Source organism: Pelobates fuscus, chromosome 8 (genome assembly GCF_036172605.1).
Source record: "Pelobates fuscus isolate aPelFus1 chromosome 8, aPelFus1.pri, whole genome shotgun sequence".
Lineage (NCBI taxonomy): Eukaryota > Metazoa > Chordata > Amphibia > Anura > Pelobatidae > Pelobates > Pelobates fuscus.
Window position 1 is genome coordinate 121,425,847 of NC_086324.1, and position 14,279 is coordinate 121,440,125.

Consider the following 14,279-nt stretch of genomic DNA (forward strand, 5'->3'; position numbering starts at 1 on the left):
CAGGAACAGAAGTGCTTTTACGAACACATGGAATTTTATTCTTTGTTACAAAGGTTGAATCGATGAACACCCCATTAGCTCCAGAATCAATGATGGCCTCAGTCACAATTCTTTCTTTGTCCCACTGTAGTATGAGAATTATAGGGGAGAACTGAGTAGTTGTTATAGAGGGGAGTGCATTGAGGATGGATGAGGCATGAGTATGCCTATTGCCCTTTATCCGTTTCAACAAGGGGCAATCAGAGACAAAATTAACTTGAGAGGCACAATACATACAAAGGTTTAATATACGTCGTCGATTTTTCTCTTCAGGAGTGAGGGGACTTCTTATTACCCCTATTTTCATAGGTTCGGTTGGTAAGGATGAGTTGTCAGAAGGCTTTGGAGGATAAAATGATTTTTTCCCAATTGAAGTTGAGAGAGCCTTTTCGGCCTTTCTTTCTCTAAGCCTTCTGTCAATGCTGATCGATAGATGAATCAGATCGTTCAAAGTAGGAGGGAGTTCTATTCTGGATAGTTCATCCTTTACAGCTTCAGATAAGCCGATTCGAAACTGGTTGCGCAATGCGATGTCATTCCATTGCGTTTCTACTGCCCATCTTTTAAATTCAGCGATATAATCTTCTACGGGTCTATGTTTTTGCAGCAAAGTTGTAATTGTTAATTCAGCAGTATTTTGTTTTTATGGATCTTCATAGAGAAGAGACATGGCTTTAAAGAATTCCTCTAGTGAATCTAAGATGGGGTCATCATTGTCCAAAAATGAATGGGCACAGGACATAGGTTCACCTCTCAGAAAGGAAATAACTGAAAAAACTTTAGATCGTTCTGTGGGATATGATCTAGGTTTTAAAGCAATCAATAATTTACAGGAATTAAAAAACTCCCTATATTTGGAACAATCACCATAGAACTTTTAAGGATTACATACAGCAGGATCGCTAGTTGAGTGCAGAACAGTATGAGGACGTCTCAGCGAGTTATGTGTTTGTAAGTCTCTGACATAAGTGAGAATTCTTTCATTTGTAACCTGCAGGTCTTGCACACCTTGGTTAAGTGAATCGACTCGTTGATTCAGCAATAATACTTTAGAATCGAAATCTGCTGGTTCCATTACAAAGGCTGGATTAATCTGTCATGTTCACAGTAAATGATGTGGAACACAACTGCAGATTTCTGAGGACTTTGATATTTTATTAAGACACTTAGATGGAACTGAGACTTCAGTTCCAGAATTACAGGTACTGTTTCTTTAAATAATAAACGGTTTGCTTCAGTTTGCAATGACAAGGTTCAGAATTAATTAGAGTCCGTTATTCTTGTTAACAGTTCAAATTATAGAGATCGTATAGTTTGGTATTCCCAGTAGCAAGACAGGTACAGCTGATCTTGAATAATACTTGATTTGTGGAAAGCTGTATCAGGCTTGCTGGACAATTTGATAGCAGACTTTAGTAAGTTGAATTAAAGCTTTAGCATTGTTAGCTCTTATCTCAGAGACTGTAAGATACTTAGCTTCCAGAAGTAGAGGGATTGTGTCCCAGCTCTCCTCTGAGGCGGTTGCTTCAGTGTATGGTTGCAGAGAGTGCAGGCACTTGTCTGTGATGAGGAGAGATGTTGGGGACTTGAATAATCCTCCAGTCCGGTCCAGTAGCATGTGGTCGTCTCCGCGAGGTCTGTGAGCCGGTGAGTTAGGTGCGGTACGCGCTTCATTAATCCAGCGTCTATCAGCTGGTGCGGTCGCATTAAATAGCCGACCGCGTCAATGGGGGTGTGGCTAAGCTCCGTCAAACCCGGAAGCATGAGGAGACATCGGGAGGCCTAAGGCCTGACACCTAGACATCGAAGCCTTATACTCATCAATTCCCCATTCAAATGGCATAAGTCATACACGCCATTTTTTGGAACAACGAGGGGAATCTGCTAGGACACATACTACTTTCTGTTTGGAACTCCTCGAATACATACTTACCCACAACTATTTTACATTAAAAAACAGATATTACCACCAGATCAGGGGGACAGCGATGGGGACAGCTTGTGCCCCATCGTATGCTAATCTCCATCTAGGATGGTGGGAGGAGAGTCTTTCCCAATATACAGGGATCTCACAATACCTCTCCTTTATATATCTGTGGCGGCGTTACATTGATGACGTCCTTATAGTTTGGCTGGGTAGCCTTGAGGACTTCAATGAGTTTGTCCGAATTCTAAACATTAATGAGGAGAATCTGAGATTCACCAATGAATTTGGGGGTTCAAGCCTCAACTTCCTGGATCTAACAATCTCTATCACAGCTGAGAATAAAATACATACTACTCTGTATCGTAAACCATCAGCGACTAATAGTCTTCTGAGATGGGACAGCTTTCACCCTGTACCTCTTAAACGAGGTATTCCTACAGGGCAATACCTCAGAATTAGACGTAACTGCAGTACTATTGATGAATTTAAGATCAAGGCCAGGGAACTTAAGAATCAATTCAAGGCCAAAGGGTACCCCAACAGGTGCCTTAAGCAGGCTTATAAAAGAGCACTCGACTCTGACCGTAGTATGTTGATAAGCGGGGATACCAAAAAATAAGCTGAGGACCCCAAGAGGAACATACGTCTAATAGCCACCTATGATACAGGCTGGGAGAATATAAAAAGCTCCCTGAGACGCTTTTGGCCACTACTAACGGGTGATCCACACCTTCAAGAAGTACTGGCCCCAAATGTCTCTATCACGGCTCAGAGAGGAAAAAGATCTTCTGGCTCCCAGCCATTTGAGGACTGGACTCCCCCCCCCAACATGGCTTCAGACCCCATTGGTTGGGTCTTACGGTTGCGGGAGATGTATCTCATGCAAGTTTATTAAAAGAGATTTGAAAACTGTTAAGGACAGTTTAGAAAAGGAGGTTTTTGCTGTAACCTCCTTTTTTAATTGTAACACATCGGGGGTTGTATATTTACTGACCTGTGAATGTAATAAAAAAATATGTGGGCAAAACGTTTCGCCCCTTTAAGAAACGGATACAGGAACATATCCGATCATGCAAATACGCGACCGAAAACCCAATCTCAAGACACCTTTGAGAATGCCACAGTAGCGACCCCAAGGGGTTACGGTTTTGTGGTCTGGAATTGGTCAAAAGGAAACCTAGACCGAGGGGACTATGATAAATTTCTTAGACAAAGAGAATGCTTTTGGATTTATCAACTTAAAACCTTGAGTCCAAAAGGTCTCAATGAAGGCTTTTCCTTCTTCCCCTTCCTATAGGTCCTTGTGTTGTATATATGTATACACACAGACACTATCACAAACCAAAATACTCCTCCTCTTTACGTTCTGTGTATATATGTAGCCAACTGATTTTGATATCACTTTGTTAACATCTGGTAAAGTCTTATTCTACTTTAACCCTTATGGGTATACCTACATATCATTTATATTTTATATTTTATATATTCACCCTTAGTAGCAACATTGTATTGTAATCTCCTAAATTCTAATGATTCTATATACATTTACATTTTGCAATACCCTGATGACTACGTCTTCAACACAGGGATACATTTATCTGTTTAAATAGCCATATACGTTTGGGAAGCAGCGCAGGGAGCTTTTCTCTTTACACTCATAATTTTGCATATGTCTCTCCTCGTTAGCAATTCAGCCCGATCACGTAACTTTCGGCTTCTCCCTCCATTCCCCCCCCCCTCCCGTGACGTGGCGCTACACAATTGGCCACAATTGGCTCGTGACGCGGCGCTACTCAATTGGCTACACGTCAGGAAAGGGGGCGGGTCTTGTACCCTTTTAAACCGTGGCGGTTTCTCGTGCATCTTACCGCTCTTGACAAAGGCGCCACATAGCGCCAAAACGCGCGTCGAGTAGGACGCTAGGTGTAGGGTTCTTTTTTAATCACTATGGGTTTTCTAGTCTAGGTTTACTATTTAATTTCTATGAGATGGACATTCAGGATAAGGATTCTCTTTAGATTTCACGGATCTATTCAGTAGATGCAGGCATTTGTAGCAACTACCGGCTGTATGTATCTCTCTTAGCACTCTGGCAACACTGTATCCGGACCCAGGCAATTAGACTTGAGGATACTTTACATCAATGTGTACAAGGGGAATGATACCTTGTACTTTACACTAGGTAGTCTATGGGATTTTAATCTGCTTTTGAAGCAGCTAAACTAATCTGCTTTTGAAGACTGAGGCATTGGGGAATTTTTTAGATGTGGGAGAACACTAATAGTAAACCCACTCTAAGGGATTGTTTTTCTTTCCATCCACTACATCTCCAACTGTGTGTGCCCATTTAGCCATTTGCTATAGTACTTCAGAACCCTGTATTATACAAGCATACAGGACAGTGCTCTGACCGAGATTATAGAGAAAACCTACCCTCCTATATAACTTTACAAGTATACAGGATAACTTTTGTGCCTTAGATCAGTGGGGATATATACTATCCGGATTTAGTAAATAGGAAGTTTATCTTTTCTACTTTTGACAATTCTTCCAATACTAGTATCTGTCAATCATATATGCAGATACCCCTGTCCTCCGGTCTAACTTTATCCTACAATTTCCTTGCTGGATATTTACCTACTTTATGACATTTATCAGTAAGATGATTTCATCTCATTAGCTAGACCTTATTCTAGACTTAGACCCAGTGTATATAAGCACTTTCTTTTTCACGGTTCTTTTTCTTTACTTATTATTGTGTTTCTATTTAGGGTGTAGTTATTCAGTTTTATATGTATTAATATGTTCATCTATTAAAGATTTATTTTTTTACAATTTATATACCAAGGGATTCATACTATATACCCGTGTATATGGGCACACCCTTTTGGCAGCGTGTTTTGTAAGTGGGACTTTTCTGGTCCACTTTCAGAAACTCTGACCTTTGGGATTTCTCTATCTATTATCGCTTTTGGGTTATGCCCTTTAATTGTTGCCCATCTAGTCCTTTTTCTGACTCTCGGGTCAGTGTACTCTGACCCAGTAGTCATTCTTTTCTTTGAACATGAAAAATGATCCCCTCTTTCTCCAATAGCAGTATTGTTGCAGATTTATATTTTGACAATATCTTAGTATCACTACTTGTTGATTTGGCTTTTTTATGGATGACTAATGGAACAACATAAAAGAGTGTCGTGAATGGCCGCCGCACTATCTTTAGAAAGCCAGCGAAGACGGGAGAAACGCGTTCATGTGCAAGTGGCCATTCATTGTTTTATCTCTGTAACAGCAGCGGTCCGTCTTGTGAACTTCTCCCCCAGCATTTCTATTTGTTGCAGCAGTCACAGATTGCGATCCCTCTACATAACCTCAGGGAAAAGAGGGGTAGCCAGGATGCATTGCTTGCTCCAGTAAGACTTGATACTGGGTTTTTTAACTATACCCATTAATAGGGTTAAAGCCCAAAACCGCTTCATCTCTGCGACATCCATTTGGTGAGCTATGAGCTCAAATACATCATCAGACATAAAGAGCTAAAAAAAAAATGAATTGGCTCGCAGTCGTATAATGTTACAGTGATGCCAGGTGTAACAGTGAACGGCGGTATTTCTGGTGCCATCATGTTTGAAGGCACCCAGTCTCCCTCTGGCATTGGGCATTCTGAGCGTCCTCTTGTGAGTGGTGGTGGGGCACCATCACTTAAGGTCTCACTCAGAGGCTCAATGTCAGAGGCAGTCATAGTGTCACTGTCTTGCAGAGTGTCACTATCACTGCCTGCCAGAATGGCATACGTCTCCTCTGCTGAGTAGCGACGTGCCATTCTAGGGGGAAAAATTAATTAAGTGAAAGGGGCTAACTAAGGGGCTAATTAATTAACTACCTGCTTAACGCGCACTACCCACCCTCAAAAATAAATTAAATATACTGATCACAGTATAGGCAGCTGCGATCAGTACTGAAAGGGTTATTTTTAAGTTATGAAAAAAATAACCCTAAAAAAAAAAGGTCAGCCTGATCAGAGAGCCCTCTGATCACAGTGATCACTGATATAGTACCGTACAGCAGATATACTGTACAGTACAGTGATCACGGCAGTGGGGAAAGGGTAATGGAGATTTGGGTTGCTGCAACTGACACAAAGGGTCAAAAAAAATGAGAAATTATTTTTTTGACCCCCCCAAAAATTTCAATAAAGTACAAAAGTACTAGATGCCGTAGTCAGGCTGATGACAGTAATAAGCTGTGATCAGCACTGAAAGGGTTAAATAAAATATATTTTTTAAACTTTTATAAAGTAATAAAACTTTTTCTTTTCACAGGAGCTGTAAAACCAACAATGTCTCTGCCTCTCTCTCTCAGATTGAAGTGAGGTGAGGGGCAGAGACAATGTGTCAGCCAGTGATCTGAGGTCATTGGTTGACACATAGTTGCTGCAGATTGGGTAATTGACCACAGGGGGGAGTGCCTGGGTGGTACAAGCACTCCCCCTACCAATCTGTAGGGGGATCATGGCGCCTGTTACCAGGGGCGTATTAGCCGCGAGGCAAACAAGGCATTTGCCTTGGGCGGCATTTTCCAGGGGGCGGCAAAAAAAGCCACCCCAAATGCCCAATGACGTCATATTCCGGTTCCCAACTTCACTCTGAGGCGCGCGAGGGAGCTGAGCAGACAGCTCAGAGGAAGTGCTCCCTCGCCAGCCGCTCACCAGCGCCGCCCGACCGCCCAGCAGCCCAGCATGTCTGTTAGCCGCAAGGCTAACAAGACATTTGCCTTGGGCATTTGGGGCGGCTTTTTTTGCCGCCCCCTGGAAAATGCCGCCCAAGGCAGCCAGTGCCGCTCGTCCAGCAGCCACTGGACCACCAGGGAGGAAGAGACCCCCCCAGCATTCCCAAAGGTAAGGAGGCGGGGGGGGGGGGGGGAAATACATTTTTAAAAATGTGTTAATGTGGGTGTGTGTGTGTGTGTGTGTTATGGTACTTTTTCAGTAAACCAAAATGTTTAAGTGTCTATCTGTTCCTGTCCAAATTAAAGAGAATTGAATTGCGTATATACGCTGAAGTAATTCAGTCTGACACACGGAGTTCAGGTTAAAATAACTTCGAGGAAATTTATTGGCAAGTGCAGAATCAGAGGGCGCGCAGGCCCTTTTAAGAGACATTTTCGTCATCATTGATTATCAAGATATCAGTGAATAAACATCATTAATTGGATTAATTGTTAAGTGTCTGTGTTAGTGTCCACCTATCAATATAATTAATTGGATCAAAAGCTAAGTGGTTAGTTCCGTGTCCACCCACCAAGAGGTGGTACTTTTTCGGACACGGGTGGGGGACAAGGGGTCTTGAGCGTCATTTTACTCGGTCGGTGATGTCAAATCTCGTGGTTAGGTGCAAGGTCTCTTATGAATAGAACATTTCATTACTACTGTGTTCTCATGGCCTTTAAATTATATTATGTTGCGAGTTAGGGGAAATTCAACTGTTCCTGGGTTAGTCATATCCTTATGGAGAATACAGTCTTTGTCTATTGTATTAGATGTGCTGAGAAATACTGTCATGTAATGTAGTTTTAAAATGAACAAGTCAGGTTAGGAGGACAAAATGGAGGATTGTCACAGTATAAGGTTAAAATGGAGTTAGTGCAATAATTGAATACAAGTACAATAAGGTTTTTTAATAATTCTACATCAGTCCCCCCTATGAAATGTTAGATTCTAAGAGATAAAACTTTATTAAGTTAGTACCAGGAAGACGTGTTAACCCAAAGGCACAGAAACCCTGTGGCCGCTAGCTAGGTGTTAATGCAAAGTGCAAGGCTGTCCCTAGTTCTGACCCTGATAGGCTAACTCATCCGTCAGTATGGCTCTCGAACACTTCACACCCATGGGTATCCCATGGCAGCTAATCCACCACTTCTCCAACACGGGGTCTTTACCATTCACTGACAGATGCTGTCCCTAAGTTAGTCCCTTCCTAGAATTCCTGCACTTTATCATCAAAAGGGATGGATTGCAGCGGCAAACAGGGTGAGTTGAGATCCTGGAAATCTTGGTCATAAACATCAAGTAGTGTGAAAGTGGGTGCCGCTTGGTCAATAGTCTTCGTGAGAGCTTTCCTTAGGCAGGGGAAGACACAACAAAAGAGAAGAGCAAAGATAAAAAAAGAAATTAGTATTGCCATACCAATATACATTAAAGCCTTTTTCCAACCCGTCATCCAACTAAACCATCTGTCCCAGGGATCTTTTATCCCGGAATTCCTTTTTAATTCTTCTGAGAGGTCATTTAATTTTGCTATGGCTAATGTAACTTTACCATTAGGACCTGTGTTTTCTGGGATGTAGGTACAACATGTCATGGTGTCGGGCAAAATTTTACATACCCCTCCTTTTTCGGCTAGGATCATATCCAGGGCTATTCTATTTTGGAAGGCCATTTGGGATGTTGCCTGCAATTGTTCGGCTAATCCCTGGAGGGCATCTCTGGTGTAATTAACAAAACGCTGTTGATTGTAATAAATGTAGTTTATCCAATTTAAGTTCTTGTTTGCAGTAACTATGGTAAAAATTGATTCAAATCCTGCAGCAACTTCATCTCTTGCTTTAAATTCATTGGGTACCCCCCTAGGCACCCCAATGGCATCAATGTAAATGTGAGGGTCAAAACTTCCTTTTACTGGGGCTTCACGCTTGGTCTTGGTCTTAGTGTGGCTGGACTCATGGGTGTTGGTGTGTGTGTCAGAAATAATGTGTATAGGCATAATGGCCTTGGCCAATGTACACTCCCCCCACCACTCTGTGTCCATTCTGGATCTTAACTGTAAATCCCCACACAACCAGTAAATATCTCCCAGTGACCTAGTGTGCTGCTGCAGCAAACGTACAGGAACAGTTCTATATGTACTACAATAACCTGCAGGAAAGTTACCCACAAATTTACCAATCCCATCATGTTTGGCATAGCAAGTGTAATTACCTTTATATATAGTAACACCATGAGGAGGTCTTACATTTTTGGCTATAAGAGGATACTCCGTTGTCCATGCTTGACATTGAGACCTGTTGAAATTATATTGGTAGGCAAAAAGACTTAAAATGCAATTTTCTTCATTTACTGGCAGGATTAAAGGTACAGTGCCCAGATGAGGCCGGGCACCACCACACACATAGCATGCGGTTCGGTTATGTTTGTTGGCATTATATTTCATCCATTCTAACCATAGGTTAACATCATTAAAACCTGTTTCAGCGGCCATAGTATCTTCAAAGGTGGGGTTAGCAATGGCCATCATGTCCTTAACCTCCCTGGCGGTATGATTATGTCAGGAATTTTGTACCAAAAGCGGTACCATTTTTTTGCATTTGAATTACCCGCCCAGTTCCGCCCCCATGTCAGGCATGTCAATCAAATTTTAATTAATCAAATCACATAATTACGTTAAAAGATTATTTAAATATACATGTAGAATTTTAATATATATGCATTTATAAGTATTTAAATTCTACGTGTATACTAATGTAATCTTTTATGTAATTATATGTATTTATCTATATATATATATTTGCGCTTATTTGTATTTTATATATATATAGATATATATAGAATGTCATTCTAAGTGTATTTTGTTACCGATATATATATATTAATAACAAAATACAGTTAGAATGAAATTACATATGCATATATAATTTATATTAAATTTTGTTTCAATATTTTATTTATTTATTTTATTTATTTATTATTTTAATTATACGTATTTATATATAATATATATATATGTACATCTATTATATATATAATATATATACATATTATATATATATGTATATATATATATATATATAAAAATATATTGAATTTATTTTTACACTTGTCTTTTTTTATTTTTTTTATACTTCCCACCAGCAGGGGGACTGTCTGATATTTCAAACAGTCCCCCTGCTGGCAGATCCACAGCCAGCTATAGAGGGCCATGTGATCGCTCTTTGAGAGCGATCACATGGCCCCCGGGGGCCTGATTTGCCGTGGGAGGGCTGCCTGGGCTGTGAGGCAGTCCTCCCGAAGCGGATCGCGGCGGAGGTAAGTAAATCTTATCTACCCCGAGCGTGACTCGGGGTTACCGCTTCTGGCAGTGAAAATTAACCCCGAGTCACGCTCGGGAATACCGCCAGGGAGGTTAAAGGACTGGATGTGTGGTTTTAATGGGTTTGTGACCATATGAGTAGCTCCTCGCCACTCAGGGGAATTACACATATCTTTAAGGTAGAAATGCCCTAATTTAGTATAGGAACCCTTTTTCCAGTACATTCCCAATACATACTGGTCTGCATCTGTTGGGCTTGGATGCTCAACATTAAGAATTAATTTCATTGGTGTGCCTCCTCCAGGCTTTCTCAGAGTCATTCTTTGAAGGAGGGACCTACCATGATCATCTACTTTAGATAAGGCACTTTTTGGCTTGTAGCCCCAGGAAGGCCCGGCATTCCATCCCGCCGCCCCCCAATGGCCACAATTATGCCCCCATTGTTTGTCAACTACACAAACATATGGATCTTTTACATGAGGGATATCTCTATAGATATTCTGGATTTGTGTTGTAGTGAATGGGCATTCTACGATGTCACAATAATCAAAGGTATAGGTAGCCACACGGGTACATGATGAATTATACCAGAAGGTGTACCCACTAGCATCTTTAGTGATGGCTACTTGTTGGGCCTTAATTAAGCTAATTAAGGAGACAATGTACCAGAGGTACATGGTTGTGCGGTATCTGCTTCCTCTGGGGCAGGAGACTTCTTGCAGTGGGAAGCGTGGATCCAATGTGGCCTGCCGGTCAATTTGACGGAAGTTGCGGTGATCAGGAGAACTTGGAATGGCCCGTCAAATCTTGGTTCCAGGGTGCTTTTCCGCACGAACTTCTTAACCAGAACCCAATCTCCGGGAAGCAGGTTATGGGTACCTGTGTTCAGATCAGGATCTGGAATTGAAGAGAAAACTTGGGCATGTATTTTGTTCAAGGCACTTGCAAGTTCAGTTACATAGTCTACTAAAATATCTGATTGAAGCTGTAACTGCTGTGGATAATAACAACCTAGCCTGGGTGCTGTCCCAAATAGAATTTCATATGGGGATAACGAGTGTTTCCCTCTAGGTGTGTGCCTAACGCTGAACAAAGCTATTGACAGACTTTCTGGCCAGGGCATTTTTGTTTCTTGTGACATTTTTAACATTCTGGCTTTTAGAGTGCCATTCATGCGCTCTACTTTACCACTACTTTGTGGGTGGTAAGGGGTGTGGAAGGCTAGGGTCACTCCCAGAGCAGTCCAAATTTCTTTAGTCACTGTTGCTGTAAAGGCTGGGCCTTGATCACTTTCAATGACTTCTGGAAGTCCAAATCTACATACAATGTCTGTAAGTAGGCGTCTTGCGGTTGTTTTTGCAGTGATATTGGCTACAGGGTAGGCTTCTGGCCAGCCTGAGAACATATCCACCATTACTAGTGCATATTCATGAGACCCACTCTTGGGCATTTGGATATGATCAATTTGAATTCTCTGGAATGGGTACATGGGTTTTGCTAGGTGCTTTGCAGGCACCTTGATTGGTCTTCCTGGATTACATTTTGCACAAATGACACAGGCCCTGCAGAAGCTGTTGATCAGGGTTGTGATTCCAGGTGCTTCATAATATTTTTGAATGAGGGCGGCCATTAGGTCTTTTGACAGATGTGCAGGCCCATGGGCCCATTGGACAACTGCTGGGTATAAGTTTCTTGGAAGGCAAAATTTAGAATTGTTGTAGTAAATTCCGTCCTTTAGGACAGCTCCTTTCTTCTTCCATTTCTGGATTTCTTCAGGGGTAATTGCAGCTTGTTGTTCTCGCAAAATTCTTAGGTCAGTAGGAAGAGTTTGCAAGGTAAAGATAGGAACTTCTTCTTCTTGACCGGACACTTCTTCATCCACTTCCTGCAAATCTCTGGCCGCTTGCTTAGCAGCCTGGTCAGCTAAATGGTTGCCCTTTGCTTCATCTGAATCCAATTTCCCATGTGCCTTTACTTTCAAAACGGCCACTTCTTCAGGGAGTAGGAGGGCATCCATTAGTTCCTTGATTGCAGAGCTGTGTTTGACTGGTGTACCGGCAGTGGTATGAAATCCTCTTGTCTTCCAAATGAGGCCGAAGTCATGTGCCACACCCAGAGCATATCTTGAATCTGTATAGATGTTGGCACGCTTTCCCTTGGAAATCTTGCATGCTGAAGTCAGGGCTTGCAATTCAGCTTCTTGCGCAGACATTGCTGGCGGTAGAGGTGATGACTTGAGAACTTCCTCTGTTGTGGTTACGGCATATCCTGTATGGTATTTTCCTTCTTCATCAGCATACCTTGAACCGTCCACAAACAGAGTAAAATCCGGATCCGGTAATGGATTCTCATGCACAGTTGGTAAGTGTACTGTTTCCATTCTCATCTGTTCGAAACAGTCATGAGGAGTTTCTGGGTCATAGTCATTTGTTATAACTAGGTCTTTAAATTCTTTTTCTAGGAAGTGGCGTGGCCCTGCTTCCAGAAGGTCAGTTGTTGGGTATTTGACAATACCATTTTCCTGTAGCTGTTCTTCATCCATGGTGGCCCATAACTTTGCCATGGGCCCAAGATCATTCCATGACTTTGTCTTCAATTTGGTAACAGGAATATGTGGGATAGCAGTATCCCAATGGCGGTAAAGGTAGTTAAGTTGTTGAGGTAATTGGACCAAGACCATGCTATTGCCTTCAGAGTCACAATAGAAATCTTGAGCAGTGAGCTTAACATCAGTCCAATGGTAGAGCTCATCTTCATAGCAAGGCTCGGGAGTAATGTCTGGTTTGTACCACATGGTACAGAAGGCGTAATCTGGGCCTTCACAGAGAGGCTTTTCATCTTCATAAAATGTCAAATGTGGATGCATGACTTTCTTGATACATCCACAAAGCAGGTAAATGTAGGTTTCATCTGTGATAAATCCATAATAGATACCCCCCTCAGGGAGTGGAAGAAGAGTGGATGGGTTAAGAACTTGACATCTTTGGATGGAAATGTTGTCAGGTAGAAGAAGATGGCACTGCAGGCGTAGGTGTCTGGCTGGAGACACGTGCTTGAGCTGGACTTGGTTGATGATGGCAGAAATGTCATGAGGGGCCAAAACAACCAGGGGGTGGCCAAGGACCAGGTCTGAGGTTCTTTCTATGAGCTCTCTTGCAGCAAAAACAGCCCTGAGACAGGAAGGGGTCCCTCTGGCCACAATGTCCAGTTGACATGAGAAATATCCAATAGGCCTCTGGCGGCCTCTTAAGTCATTGGTTTGGGTGAGAACTCCTGTTGCGTGGCCTTGTCTTTCAGAGACAAATAATTTGAAAGGTTTGGAGTAATCAGGTAGGCCCAAGGCAGGAGCAGAGACAATGGCACGTTTAAGAGATTTGAAATTGTCCAGAGCTTCGTTGGTCAGGCTGAATGGATCTGACTTGAGTGCATCGTAGAGAGGTTGCATAAGCAGAGAGGCCTCTGGGATCCATGCTCTGCAGTAGGAAATGAGGCCTAAGAAGGCATGAAGAGATTTTGGAGTCCTTGGGGGTTGAATGTCCAGAATTGTTCTGACTCGGTCCCGAGTGAGATGTCTGGTACCTTGAGATAGGCAATGTCCAAGGAAAATCACAGAAGGTTGACAGAATTGCAGCTTGAGAAGTGAAGCTTTGCATCCTTGTTCTGCCAAATAGCAAAGCAGACTGATTGAACATTTTTCAGTAGTGGGTATATCATCTCCACAGAGCAACAAATCATCCACATACTGGAGTAAAACAACTTCTGGATGTTCAGCTTGCCATGGGTCAAGAATAGTACACATGGCTTTGGCAAATTGACTTGGAGAATTTTGTGCCCCTTGGGGCATGACAGTCCATGTATATTGTTGCATTTCATGGGTGAAAGCGAACAGGTATTGACAGGATGGATCTAGAGGAACACTGAAAAAGGCATTAGCTAGATCAATGACTGTGAAGTATTTTGCAGAAGGTGGGACGCCAGAGAGCAGGGTATGGGGGTTTGGTACAAGAGGAGTGTCCAGGACAGTGGCTTCATTGACTGCACGGAGATCCTGAACCATCCTGTACTTTACTGGCTCACCTTTTAGAGTCTTTTTCTTCACAGGAAATAATGGAGTATTACATTCTGATTTACACTCCACTAAAGCACCCTTTTCCAGGAGCGCTTTGATGTGAATAGAAATGGCTGCAGCCTGTGCTGGTTTTAGAGGATATTGTGGTTTCCTTGGTAACTTA